This window comes from Aulonocara stuartgranti (assembly GCF_965226115.1).
Source record: "Aulonocara stuartgranti genome assembly, chromosome: 19".
In the NCBI taxonomy this organism is placed as follows: domain Eukaryota; kingdom Metazoa; phylum Chordata; class Actinopteri; order Cichliformes; family Cichlidae; genus Aulonocara; species Aulonocara stuartgranti.
Genome location: NC_138955.1, coordinates 28,720,772 through 28,732,759, shown reverse-complemented (window position 1 = coordinate 28,732,759; position 11,988 = coordinate 28,720,772). Strand labels below are relative to the sequence as shown.

Genomic DNA, 11,988 nt, shown 5'->3' with positions numbered 1-11,988 from the left:
TGGGGGGGACTATTGTTAAAGACTATGTCAAGTGGCTGAAATTACAGTCTCAGAATCTCTTTTACTTGTAATATTCATTTGGAGATTGAGGGTTTTGGCCTTAAACGTGAGAAGTCAACTGTAAGTCCGATATGACCTGAACACAGCATAAATGGAGAATCGGAGCCTTTAAAATGGGCTTGCTGTGGCCAAGCTGTGACTCGCTGAGTTAGTTACATGCTACGGCAGTGTCCCCCCTCAGTCTGCGTGCATGCTCTCGTTAAGCTAAGTGTTAAAACTGTGCAGACTTTGTTCAGCGAAGGGACCCCGCACATAGTCGTGTCTGTTCATTACATATGATTCTGTAATGAAATCTTCTGTTTTTATTGTTTGTTTTTTAAGCATATACATTACTGGGCACAAGCACCCTTCAAGTAAATTCCTTCCAAAGAATGCAGTCTGTGTTTTCAGAGCTAAGGAAAAAACAACCATGCCAGCCACCAAGTGGTTAAAATGAGAATAGTCAATACCAGGTACAACAGAACAACCTGTTTACATCTTTGCTGTACTTCTTATGAATTCAGACATTTGATTGAACAACAGAATACATTTAAAAGCCAAAAGCAGTTAGAAGCAAGCTAAAAACGTCTTTAATTAAATAGAAAAAACAGTCCACTTTCAGCTTTAAAGCATAAAAACACAATAAGCACACTGACATGAGAAGTATTCAGAAAAGTAAATGTTGCAGCAGTTTCACTCTTCAGTGTTATCTGGGGTCCGTTCTTCGTACCTCGCTTACTACATCCAAGACCAAATCATCGCGCCAACTTTGAGCTCGCTATTCCGGTTCTCCGAACACACCTGTTGCTGACGATTAGTATAGCTGGATAAAGTAATGTGAGATCACTGGGTGGCTTAACAGGGGCTACGCATCAATAGTAGAAACATTGATCGGCAACCCTTTGATTGGTTGGCGAAAATGTCGAAGGAGCGCGCTCGGTATTTTTCGGCAGCAGAGCAAGAACTCTTGATTGAGGGATTTCAAGAGTTTCAGAGTTTAATTAAAACGCAAGGGAACACTGCAAAGGCTGCAAAAGCAAGGAGAGAGGGCTGGCAGAAAGTTGCTGACAAATTAAACTCGTAAGTAATTTAATAATAGTAATAATAATAATAATGGATTGGATTTATATAGCGCTTTTCAAGGCACCCAAAGCGCTTTACAATGCCACTATTCATTCACTCTCACATTCACACACTGGTGGAGGCAGCTACGGTTGTAGCCACAGCTGCCCTGGGGCAGACTGACAGAAGCCAGGCTGCCATATCTCACCATCGGCCCCTCTGGTAGGGTAAATTTATTATATTATATTACATTACATTATATCATATTATATTATGTTACATTATATCCTCTTTCACATTAGAGCCACAACAGGACCCACTAGAACATGGGAACAAGTAAAAGTGAAATATAAGAATATTCTACAGAATGGTAATATTTATCACTTATATTGCTTTTAGTCTCTTGGAAAGAGACCCTGAAATAATCTGTTTGTTTGTTCATAACAGCAACCAAGAAAAGGGCAGAGCAAAAAAAGACAGGTGGTGGTCCTGCACCCCCTCGTCAACAAGTTGGTTAAGTAAATAATACCCTCACGGAAAAATCGATATCTCTCTATGAGCACACTGTCAAGCTGAGCTAAAGGATCCTGTCTATCCCGTAATATACGCTGAATTCTGAAAACTCTCCTCATCAATCTTGCACCTTCCGCAATGGGTTGCTCGCGTATACGGACAGGACATGGCTCCGACAGACTTCCCAAATCCACCTTCGCTTTTATAGCCGTGGTCTCTGATCTTGATTACACAAAGTAATTTACTATTACTACTCTAAAATATGAATTACATCTGAAATAATCAAATACATGAAATAGAATGATTAATAGTACATTTCCCTTTTTTTAGGAAATGACCTGTATGTATCTGTATGGAATCAATAAAAGAATCAAATACTGCATTATCTTTAGTTACATTGATAATGTTTATTTATGGAAAAACAGTGGAAAAATATCGCTGTTGCTTTCGTATAAATGAAGCGGACATACCTGAGTGGCCGCGATCTAATCTTGTTTACATGAAGTAAGCCTGCTCCCGAGCAGGTTTACACTTACGGATCTGTTGCTATGACAGCAAGTCCCGGATGAGCTAACTTACTTAGCGAGGTACGAAGAACGGACCCCTGATCATTAAAAAGTAGCACGGGAAAATAAAAGCCTCAATCATTCACATTCGAAAACTATACTTATCAACAAAGCATATATTTCAAAAAAGAAACAAGCCGCAGACTCTGACGGCTTAAATCTGAATGAACCAATTTAATGTGAAACATGAAGTTTGTTACAGTGAAAATGTGGATAAACTGTAGCCCTTAAAACATCCTACAGACACTGAGCAGTCTTATTATGTGGAGTCACAATCTGCTGTGTGCTAGGACAGCTTTTTCTGCTAAAACCAGGTCCTTACTGGTTGAAACAAGGGTGATGGGAGGGGTGAGACCTTACAACAACACATCATTAAAGTTAGGAATAATTCTTTGACATGAACTCGTGACCGTTCTGACATTACACACAGATCTGCTAAAAAAAGTTTAACAAAGCTTTAACTAATTCAAGTTAAACTTAAACCAGCTAAATGGCTTTGTTAATGTTGGGCTCGCTTGTACTTTTACACTGAAGTAAACTTTGCACATCCAAACTGTGAAACTGTGCCAGGGAGTAGAAACAAGAAAACAAATTCAGTCATCAGCTGAATTTTGAAGTCCACGGTTCATTATTGTAACCATGTAGATCTAAATGGAGCTGTTTCTGTCCATTCTGGACAAATCAACAGATAATTATGTCACAGTCAAAGTCACCTAGCTATGATCGCCTGTAACTCATAACAGCAGCAACTTTAAGTAAAAACAAAAACATCTGCAAATTACAGTTTTATGTTTAAACTGCACATAATACACTATTGTATAAAAAAAGTAACAGAGTTATTTTGTTCTTCAGTCTGTGATGCTTTTAGATGCTGATGTAGCATCAACACTCGCAAAAATGTACACATTTTCAGTAATGGGGCACACTCAGATTCTTTATGGCTGTGCAGTCCATGGTTGCTCAGGGCGACTCCTCTCTCTTCCACACTATCACCATATTCTTGTCACTAAGGGCAACTAGATAGCGTAGCTCAGGGTCCATGGCTACGCTGTTGATGGAGGGGCCTTCTACCTTGCCGTGGCCGTTCTTAACTGGGGTCGGCCACTCCAACACCTGCCAAAAACAAACAACATGTTAGTGCTGAGTGGAGAGAAAAGCGAAATGCATCTGAAGTTTAATCTCATTACACGCGGCCGACGTGAAGCTTCGGAAGTCTCAACTCACTAGTCTTTACATTTCATGTGCAGGCTGAAAGAGGCAAGCAAACTGAGCTCTCTTTAAAGAGTAAAGATGGATAGTGACATTTATTTCATTGAAATGTAGATTTAAAATGTCTCCATCCTTTACGTTATCTTAATGTCCTGCACAGGTACTCCTGTGCGCGATAATCCTGTGTTTATACGTGAGAGCTGGTCATTGTGTAATCTTCCAAAATGAAACAAAAATCAACTACACAGCTCAAATCTCTCATATTTATGGTGGTTGCACACATCTGTTATCAGAGATGCAGACAAAATCCGAGGAAATTATGCTGAAGCTAAAATAATACTTGAATGGCCCGTGTTTATCTATTGTAAGCTTCCTGTGTGCATTCCTGTGCACGTGTATTTCTCTAGGAACAACACAATTAACTGCTTCTGCAAATTTAAATGTCTTTTGAGTGCAAGACAAAGGAACTCTCTCTTTACGGGACTTCAGTGGATTCACACATGAAGGACAATGTTTCAGCCCAGTGCTGAGATCTGGGTATGTTGTGACATCACCAGAAATCCAGCTGGAAAACAAACAAGTGGGCGGATGAAGCTCCATGTGTTTTCACTTTTCAGAGCTAAGATTGTGAAACAACTTTAATAAGACATAAAAGTAAAAGAGAGTAAAAACAAGGACAACTAAGGAAAGTATAACTGATGATTAGGATAACATTCACTAATCTGGGAGTTTGTTTTGTCTGACTGCAACTACCTCCCAGACTAATTTAATAGACTCATTTTTAGAAAAAAAAGAACAAAAAAAACAATCGATATTTCTCTAAACAAGAATCGTAAGAGAAAGCTACTGTCTGAAAATACAGATACCTCAGTGGGCAGTATGGTTTTCCCAGTGTGGAAACTGTTCTTCTGGAGGTTGGGGATGTGGTATGTCCATATCTTGCCTTTGTCATCACCGCACACCATGTAGGCTTGACCTAATGATAGGAATGAGAACACAGAAAAGTACACGTGGTGAGTATCTGTGATGTTCTTGGTCAGAGGGCCCGGTGGCGCCAGTGTCCAGCAGCCTCGCCTCTGTCAGTGCGCCCCAGGGCAGCTGTGGCTACAATGTAGCTGCCATCACCAGTGTGTGAATGTGTGTGTGAATGGGTGAATGACTGAATGTAGTGTGAAGCGCTTTGGGGTCCTTAGGGACTAGAAAAGCGCTATACAAATGCAGGCCATTTACCATTTACCATGTAAGCACTAAAGTAGTTTTTCACAAGTTACCACCAGGAAGCTTTAAATGAACTTTAAAGTCCTTCAGGCCATTAGCTGTCTGCATTTCAAGATCTTCTAAATTAGTTCACGGCATAGAGTGATTGAGTTACATCAGCTTTCCTCTCTGTTGTTTCAGAGCTGCACGTCTGAGTGTGTGGCTTCAGTCGAGGTGTGCACTCATCTATTTTTGCTTTAGAACAGCGGTCCCCAACCCCCGGGCCTCGGACCGGTACCGGGCCGCGAGAGTTGAGGCTCAGGTGTGAAATGTATGGTTTTCAGGGTTTTTATCGGTTTTCAGCGTTATTTTGTTATCGTTTTTATTGTTAACTCGGTTTTCCTGGGTCTTTTCACGTGTGTTATGAATAGATCTTCTTTTTTTTCGGTACCGGTACTAGTTTTATTTTGTTGTATTTATCCGCAACACCTTAAAGGCCAGTCCATGAAAATATTGTCGGGCATAAACCGGTCCGTGGCGCAAAAAAGGTTGGAGACCGCTGGTTTAGGATGTTTTATTTATCTGATTCACTACAATCTGGAGGGTTAAAATCATAACCCTGGAACGTAATTTAGATTGTAAAGTGAAAACATCCAGTTCTACAGTAAAGCCTACAGGGAGTGCAGAATTATTAGGCAAGTTGTATTTTTGAGGAATAATTTTATTATTGAACAACAACCATGTTCTCAATGAACCCAAAAAACTCATTAATATCAAAGCTGAATGTTTTTGGAAGTAGTTTTTAGTTTTAGCTATTTTAGGGGGATATCTGTGTGTGCAGGTGACTATTACTGTGCAGAATTATTAGGCAACTTAACAAAAAACAAATATATACCCATTTCAATTATTTATTTTTACCAGTGAAACCAATATAACATCTCCACATTCACAAATATACATTTCTGACATTCAAAAACAAAACAAAAACAAATCAGTGACCAATATAGCCACCTTTCTTTGCAAGGACACTCAAAAGCCTGCCATCCATGGATTCTGTCAGTGTTTTGATCTGTTCACCATCAACATTGTGTGCAGCAGCAACCACAGCCTCCCAGACACTGTTCAGAGAGGTGTACTGTTTTCCCTCCTTGTAAATCTCACATTTGATGATGGACCACAGGTTCTCAATGGGGTTCAGATCAGGTTAACAAGAAGGCCATGTCATTAGTTTTTCTTCTTTTATACCCTTTCTTGCCAGCCACGCTGTGGAGTACTTGGACGCGTGTGATGGAGCATTGTCCTGCATGAAAATCATGTTTTTCTTGAAGGATGCAGACTTCTTCCTGTACCACTGCTTGAAGAAGGTGTCCTACAGAATACAGCAGACTGGAAAAGATTTACTTCAAGGTAAGTTCAACCAAAATCACTAATGCTTTCATTTTTATGATATTAATTTCTAGTTCTTCAAATTTTTAGAATACAAATCAATAATTCTTCCAAAATTTCCATTCTAATATTTAGATCTTCCACTTGTAGAATAAAAATCACTAATCCTTCCAAGATAGTAATGGTTATTTCCTCTGTATGTGTCTTATCTTTGGAAACTTGGCTCCATCACATGCAGAGGAAGGAAGAACAATGTCAGGTATGTACAAGTGTTAGTTCTACATATGTTTGATTCCTGAGATTCAGTGGTCCCACATGGTATTCCTAAGATTTTTATTTGTGCTTCATGCAGTGGAAATACAGCTGCAAAATGCTGACAATGAAGTAGAAATACAGCTGCAAAATGCTGACAATGAAGCACGCATTGGTCTGAGCCTACAAGATGAGGATCCTAGAGGAGAACTTTGCAGGCAAGAGCAGTTTGTCTTTGTTACACAGAGATACTTACCACAATAAAAGAATACATCCACTAACATCTTATCCTCATAAACGTTTTAGGTGTACATGTTGGCAATTATCGGATCCATTGACCTGGTGGATACTACTTGCAGTTGCAGCTGCAACCATATTATTGTATGTGGTGGTGTTGCTCCTGCTCCATTCCAACAAATACATCTAAGTAAATAAATGCAGATTAAAAGGAAGATCAATAAAGTTTATTTCTTTACAAATATCAAAATTGTGTGTCTTTATTCTCACACTGGGTTAATGCGGGATGTCAAAGGTTGTCTAACATCAATATTTATGGTGGTTCAAACTGCAGACAAGAAAAGAAAACTACAGGTGAATCCAAATGTGATGCTCATTGTTGTTCCCAAGACTAAGCAAAAAATGCAATGTAATATATTTGTACTAATCTTTAGCTGTTAGACTACTAAAAGCTGACAGGGGTCGTTTGGATTCATATTTATGATCATTAATTTTTATAGGTTGTGTGAATGAGCAGACAAAAATGGCCCTTTTTGGGATTAATAAAGTTATGTGAGATTAGTTAAAAAGAAAAAAAATGGGCATTTGTGCAACATTTTATTTAATAGTACAGAGTCAAAGTTTATTGATTTCTTTTACAAGGTATAATTTCAAATAAAATGATTCCTAATGGTAGCTGTGCAAATCTTGTTATTAAGTTAGTTATATTAGTTACACATAAAATTCCTAATGGGTATTCCTATTTTCCAAGATCCAGTATCCTATAAAAGACAGCAGAATTCAGTGTTCTTATTCACTGAACGGTTGTTGTATAACAGCAAACTTTGGAGGAGTGGCAGTGGAAACAGGCTTGAATTAGGAGTCCATGTTGTTACCTTTTAGGAGAAGATGGAAAAGATGGATTCATTTGAAGGTTCTCCAATCAGGGTTAGTGGATCAAGCTGGAACCAGGGAGGTTGTTGCAGCTCTTCAGGGGTCTCAGTTTCAGAGCAATGACGTTCCATCCACTGTAAATTCATGGAGCACAGGAACACAACAAATCATTAATAAAAAATTAAAAATGAATAAAAAGATTGCAAAAGACACTTAGAATCGCCACCATAAATTTGTCTTTGCAGCCGAGGAGTTCTAATTATGGGAAAGAAAAATAAATGCTAGACAAGACATACAAACATGACCACCACACACACACACACACACAGAGAGAGAGAGACACTCACACAAAAGATCAAAAGCTATGGCGACAGCAGCAAGGAAAACCTCCCTTTTAACAGGAAGAAATCTCCAGCACTACCAGGCTCATGAAGGGGCTGCCATATGCTGTGACCGGCTGGGATTCTGTCTGCATATCAGAGATACAAAATGTTGTATTCATAATACTATTTCCTTTGTAGTATTGTCTTTTCTATTTCTATTTTACTTGTCATTGTTTTTCTCTCACACTTAGTGTGGTTTATTCCACCTACTTTCTGCTAATCTCCACATCACACTGATCAGATGGCGATGCCTTTCACCCTGGTTTATCTCTGACATCAGCACCAACTATTCTGTTGTTCTTATAATTTTTTCCTACATTGCAACATAACTTTGTATGTCCAATACCCAGATAAGAAATTAATCTAACTATAAATTGTTATCTACAAATTATATTAAGCTGTTACGTTCCTGCGGTTGTTAATTTTTATTTACATGTAGTTAGTGTACTGCTGTCAATAAGTTCATAACCACGTCTGTTTGAAGCTATTTTATTGGAGTATCTACCAGCAAGAATTTGGAAAATCAAAGATCATTTTAACAAGCTGTGATTTCAAAAGAGTTAAACATTGCACTAACACAATTCCTAAAAGCTGTTAATATATTAATTTAATTATATTTAGTTTATTTTTAATTGCATAAAAGATTCCAAACGAGTCGTCTTCCATTCCAAGTACTGGGCCCTGTTTCAGGAAGCCGGTTTAGTGGAAAAACTGAGTAAGTATACCCTGAGTTAACGAAAACTCTGGGTTTTCGGTTTCACAAAGCGAGTTCAGATGAAGCCTCAGTGAGTCACTATGACGACACACTCCGTGAAGCTAACCTGCCCCTAGCAGGTTTACTACAACTAACCCTGACTGTCTCCGCCCCTTTGTCGGAAACCTGACAGTAGGAAGTGTCAGACATGGCGTGCCTCTTCCTTGAAGAGCCAGTAGATCGTGAAGCCCAAATTCTCCGCAGAGCTCTCCGCCGGGAGAGAGTGATCAGAGCGCGTTTGGACATTTTATCATTTCCTGATGATTTCCTGTGCGAACGTTACCGTTTCTCAGCACAATCTATAAGTTATTTGGATAACATCCTCAGGCCATATATTACGCATGTGACACATCGCGGACATGCTCTCAGTTCTGTACATATTATTTGTATTGCACTTCGGTTTTTTGCAAACGGGAGCTTTCTGTATAATATTGGTGACGCTGAGCACGTTTCCAAGGCTACCGTCTGTCGGGCAGTCAGGAATGTTACAGTTGCACTGAAACGTCTCCTGTACTCGTCTGTGGTGTTCCCCGGTCACAGACCCACAAGATTCATCAAAGAGGGATGCCACAAAATTGCAGGTATCAGGATGACCAAAACTTAATTTATGATGTGGTGATACTTGGACTACTACTTAAATTTTACATTTATTTTCAGGGTTCCCAGGCGTGGTTGGCTGTAGAGATGGCACTCACATTCCAATCATTGCTCCTTCAGTAAATGAAGGAGACTATGTGAACAGGAAGTCTTTCCACAGCATTAATGTACAGGTACATAGTTCCCTGTAGCATTTCAAACTAACAAATCATTTCATTATAGTAATGGATGCTAATTTGTGTTCTCTGCACTGTGAAGATCATATGTGATGCTGCCAACATTATCACAAATGTGGAAGCCAAGTGGCCAGGCTCTGTCCATGACTCACAAATATTCCGTGAATGTACACTGAGCACAAAATTTGGACATGGTGAGTTGAGAATACTTTAAAATATATAAAGACCAATTGCTTCAGGGACATTTGAACTGAAGTGTATCCTTCTGTCTTAGGAGAGTTCACTGGCTACTTGCTTGGTGATAGGGAGTATCCATGTTTACCCTATTTGCTTACCCCTTACTCTGACCCTGACCCGGGCCCACAGCAGCGATATAATCTGGCTAATTGCAGGACAAGAGCCAGAATTGAAATGACTATCGGAATGCTTAAGGCCCGGTTCCAGTGCCTGCAAAGACTCAGGGTCACCCCAGAAAGGGCATGTGACATTATTGTGGCATGTGTGATTCTACACAACATTGCCACAATTAGAGGAGAACACTGTCCTTCTGAACCAAACATCAGCAGTGATCCAAACCATGAACATCCTGACCCTCCCACGGACATACAAGATGGAAGCGCAGTCAGAGACACCATATGTCACAATCATTTCTTTTGACCCATCACCTCAACATGTTGAAAGAAGAATAAACAGATTTTTTGTTCAACTGGCTTTATTGGTCGCCTGTATTTCCTGTACACAAAGTATTAAAAGATGTAAACCTCATAAAGTGTCTCTGTTGCTTCCTCCTCTGTAACAGCTGTCAATGTTTCTTCATTATTTTCCTGTAGTAAAGAAATAAACAACATTGCTGTTCTACTGTAAACTCATATAATCTGTGGAGTACTACTCACAACTGCATGTTGGTCTGGCTCAACAGGAGGCTGCACCAGATGCAGTACACCACCACCATCAACTGATAGAATATGAGGTTTATACAGGTCACTCATAACTTACAAGGGACCAAATGGCAATTAACAAACATACCAATCACCTTACACTTCATTGTCATTATGCTCTCAAAGACAACCAAGACTGAGGGAAGGCAAAATCAGTAGGAAAATAACTTCACTACAAAATAATCCATTATGGTAAAGAGTTTATCAAATGAATGAGCAGCACTGCAAAGGTGACTGTGAAGAAAGGATGTATGCGCATCATGTATTATTTTGAATTTACCCCCTATGTAGGCACTTGTGTCTTGCGGGGTTATTGGCTCAGAGGATGTCCCCGCAGAGATGCCTTCGGCCACAGGGCGCCCACTGTTTTGGCTGAGGGCCAACTGCTCAGCCTCTGTGAGTGGTGGTGGTGGAGGACCCCCACCTGTTTTTCGGACCTCTGCTTTTTTTCTGTTGGCTATAACGGGTCACATTTGAGCATACAGAGTAAGCAAATATGTACTTGTAATGTGCTCAGATAATTTCAATAAGTGCTTACAGAAAGAAAATTAATGTAGCCTCTAACTGCAATTGATTTACATGGGACAAACAGACCAAGCACTATGGCTCATAATACAATTACACCTTACCTGTTTGGACTATATTTTTATATTTCATTTTTACTTGCTGCCAGGAACGTTTGGGGCCTGTTGGGTTGCACCTGCGCTCACATCACATCACAAAATAAAATGTATAAAATAACAAATAAAATAACATATGATAAAATAACATATGATAAAATAACGTGTTAAATGGGTGGAAATCCCTAGATCAATGTTTATATTAACACTCACGCATTGACTCTGTCGGCTATGTTTTGCCATGCATGCTCCCTGTCTTTTGCAGCTGAGGCTGTGTTACTTTTTTCCACGGAATTTGCATGTTATCGGCATATGCTGCCATCAGGATTTCGGCCTCAAGCGCTGTAAAATACATTGACCGCGCCTTCTTTCCCTCCGTCTCCATGGTGACTCGCTTAATCTGTGCTCCGCTTATCAGGGCTTTATGTATCCTCGTCCGCGCGCTTCACTTGGGGTTAAAGCAACTCCGCGTTGATTGAACTACTTGTTATCAGCCTTTCTGAAACCGAATATTCCGAGTTGGACAGTTCGGGGTTACTCAACCCTGCGTATCGTTTTTCACTCTGAGTTTTCTAAACCGGCTTCCTGAAACAGGGCCCAGGACTCGAACCTGCGCTCAGACTAGTGATGGTCCGCTTGAAGCTGAAGCTCCGGTGCATGTGTCAAAAAAATCAACACACTGCTTCGGAAGCACTGTGTCGAAGCTTGATTCGTTTGGCCAGAGTCACGTGATCAGCGATGTCCGAAGCTTCATTTAGAACCTAACTGCTTCGGTGTCTGATTCAATGGTTTATAAGGAAGCGAATCATTCGCGGGATTTGTGGAGTGTTTTGATGGTGACAGATAGCGAACCACTGATATTTCTACTGAGAGATTTGGAGCCAGCGAGGAATAGAGGAGGTTCTGTTGTGTGGGAGTATTTTGAGTTGATTTTTGTCAATCGGGTGGGTTTTCCAGCTTTGTGTTCTGGCCGTTTGCTTTTGTTTTGTGCGTGTTTATCATATCTGAAAACGGGAAAAAGGTAAAATGTCAAAAATCTGCTTCCATAATATAAATATCATTAAATAACTTTAGAAAAACTTCCACTTGACTCTTTACATGTAATGTTGTAAAAATATATATTTTATTGTTTAATTAATCTGAAAATGTTAGTCTGCCAAATGTGCAGCAATTGAATTTCTTTATT

General features: G+C 39.7%; 1 protein-coding gene across 1 annotated transcript in view; it reads right to left on the bottom strand.

Moving 5' to 3' along the window:
- LOC309695570 (uncharacterized protein) overlaps positions 1-11,988 on the bottom strand; it is a 212,766-nt gene that overhangs the window by 150,994 nt on the left and 49,784 nt on the right. The window lies entirely within an intron of this gene.